General features: G+C 39.2%; 1 non-coding gene across 1 annotated transcript; it reads right to left on the bottom strand.

Moving 5' to 3' along the window:
• Positions 1 to 1,328: 1,328 nt before the first annotated feature.
• On the bottom strand, positions 1,329 to 1,488 carry LOC115070473. The gene has a single exon (XR_003849630.1). It is a non-coding gene; the product is annotated as a U1 spliceosomal RNA (small nuclear RNA).
• Between the last annotated feature and the right edge of the window lie 1,190 nt (positions 1,489 to 2,678).

Raw genomic sequence — 2,678 nt, 5'->3', positions numbered from 1 at the left:
ACTCAGTCCAGGTCAGTGCCACTGTGCAGCTGCCACTTCTCATAGAGCACTTCAGTCAGATCCAGAAACAGTTATATTCTTCAAGGGCTGCCCACAGTGGCCTGCTTCTGCTAACTAGGCCTCATGTTCCAAAACTCCCACGAGCTGCGGGGGACCAAGTATTGTGAGCATGAGCCTGTGGGGGATATTCCAAGTACTTACCATAGGAACACGCCCTGTCCCCCTACCATAAGAAATTGCTCCGTCGTCTTGAGCTGTTTACAGGTGCAGAAACGGGTTCATTTTCTGTGCTAATTAATGAATTAAAAGGCAGAAAAAAACTGTTACCAGAAATCTCGGGAAGTCCTGGTGGAGCTGCCAAATGACATAGAGGAAGTTGGGGTTCGCTCTTTGGGGTGCTTAGTCTCATTAATAAAGAACTTGAAGACTGACTCAAACAGAAGCTCATGGGAAGCATTTAAAAGTAAAACTCCAGGGCAGCCAAACTGTAAATTTTGATGCTGTCCAGAGGAGAAAGGAGAAGGTCAGAAGTCCATGCACTTTGAAGCAAACCAGCACAGAGGTCAGCCACAAGGTGGCAAGCAGCCATATGGTGGGAAGGGGAGCTTTAGAGAAAGACTAAGGATGCCCAGAGTACCAGGGAGTTTTAAAGCGTACTTAGGCTCTGGCTACCATCAGAAAGAAAAAGAAGAGCTCAAGAAAAAAGAATATGGTTTACAAATCAGAAAATTCAGAAAGGCAGGCAGACCCAGCCCAACCTTGTGGTAGCTCCTAGAGACTGTGCTAGAAGGTGGAAAATCTGGAAGGGAAATGTTTATTACCTTGGGATGATCCTGCCTTTCTTAAGGGTGGTTCCTGCCAGATTGGATTAACTCTTAAGGGAAGTGACAAGGACATGGCTCCACCTAGAGGTAGATTCGGTTCTTTACTGTGACACTCTTGTCCCTGTGTTTTTCCTTTTCCGTCGTCTTTTGTGTTAAGTATTTTAAAGAACACCATTTTAACTGTTCTGATGGATTTTTAAATTTACTATCTTAGTGGTTGCTCTGGGATTAAATGTGTATCCTTAAAGCAATGTGATTCAGATTGCTACCAACAATTTCAGTATATAGAAATTTTATTCTTTAATTAGTACCCTGTCCTCTTATTGTGATATAGAAATTAATACTAACATGCTAGCCTTATACTTTCATAATTATTGTTTTATGCAATTATCTTTGAAATTAATACATGAAAATAGTGAAATTATATTTTTTATTATAGTTACCCATGTACCAGTGCTCATTCATTTTTATATGGATTCAAGTTTCCATCTTACCTTTTTTGTTAGAGGAGAGCATGAAAACAGTTCCCCACTACCACAAATTATGCTGTCGAGTTTCTCACATTTAGGGAAATTGCCATCAGCATATCCAGAGTGCAATGGATAAGCCTCACCCTGGGAAAACCACGTTTATGATCATGGTATCTCCCCTGCCAGATAAATATCCATCTTACCTTTTTAAGCAAATGTAAATGTGTCAGATACAGATTAATTTTCTCCATTTTTATTAACCAGAGAATGATTTTATTTCATTTCTGTTTGAATGATCATTTTGTTCCACATGGAAGTTTGGATTGACACAAATCTTTTCTTCCTCTTATTTTTGATTTATTTATTTTTATTTTATATGTATTAATGTTTCACCTACATGTATGCAAGTGTACCTATATCATATAATACCTATGGAGGTAAGAATAGGGGTGTCAGATTCCCTAAACCTGGAGTTATGGATGGTTGTTAGCTGTCATGTAGGTGCTGGAAACCAAACCCAGTTCCTCTGTAAGAGCAGTCAGTGGTCTTAACTGCTGAGCCATCTCTCTAGCCCCTTTCTGCTGTTCTTTAATATGCCATCCCACTGCCACAGGACTCCATGCATTTCATGAGAAGTCTGCTGTTCATCTTATACATGCTGGTCCCTTGTACATGACGAGTATCTTCTGTTGGTTTTGGCATTGATTGTGACTATTATTTCTTCAAATGTTTATATTGCCCATTTTCTATCCTGTCCTTCTAGGACTTTCTCATGTATGTGTTGGTCCACAGGATGGTGTTCCAAAGATCTTTTAGACTCTGACAGTTTTCTTTATTCTCTTTCTGTTTATGTAACTCATAGTTGGGATTATCTCTTACCAACCTGTCTTCAGGTATGCTAGCTCTTTATTTTGCTGATCAAATCCGAGGCCCTCTAGGGTATTTTTTTATTTTAATAATTATGTCTTTTGGTATGAAAATTTATATTTGTTTTTTTAAGACCTGATTTCTATTTCCTTCTATCCATTTCATAATCCACTATTGTTCCATTTTTAAGATTTTTTTTTAGTTCTTTGAACATGTTCATACTAGCTGACTAAAATCTATCTGCTGAGGGGCTGGAGAGATGGCTCAGTGGTTAAGAGCATTGGTTGTTCTTGCAGAAGACCTGGGTTTGAATCCCAGCACCCACATGGCAGCTAACAACAGTCCATAACTCCAGTCACAGGGGATCTGACAGCCTCTTCTGACCTCTGTGGGCATTGCACGACATGGGTGCACTTACCTACATACAGGCAATACACACATACACATAAAATAAAAATAATAAATAAAAATTAAAAAAAAAACCTATCTGTTGAATCCACCATCTGGGTACCCAAAA

The sequence above is a fragment of the Nannospalax galili genome, unplaced genomic scaffold (genome assembly GCF_000622305.1).
Source record: "Nannospalax galili isolate Female #2095 unplaced genomic scaffold, S.galili_v1.0 scaffold135, whole genome shotgun sequence".
Lineage (NCBI taxonomy): Eukaryota > Metazoa > Chordata > Mammalia > Rodentia > Spalacidae > Nannospalax > Nannospalax galili.
The sequence above is the reverse complement of the archived record's forward strand: the minus strand, read 5'-3'. Positions and strand labels throughout refer to the sequence as shown.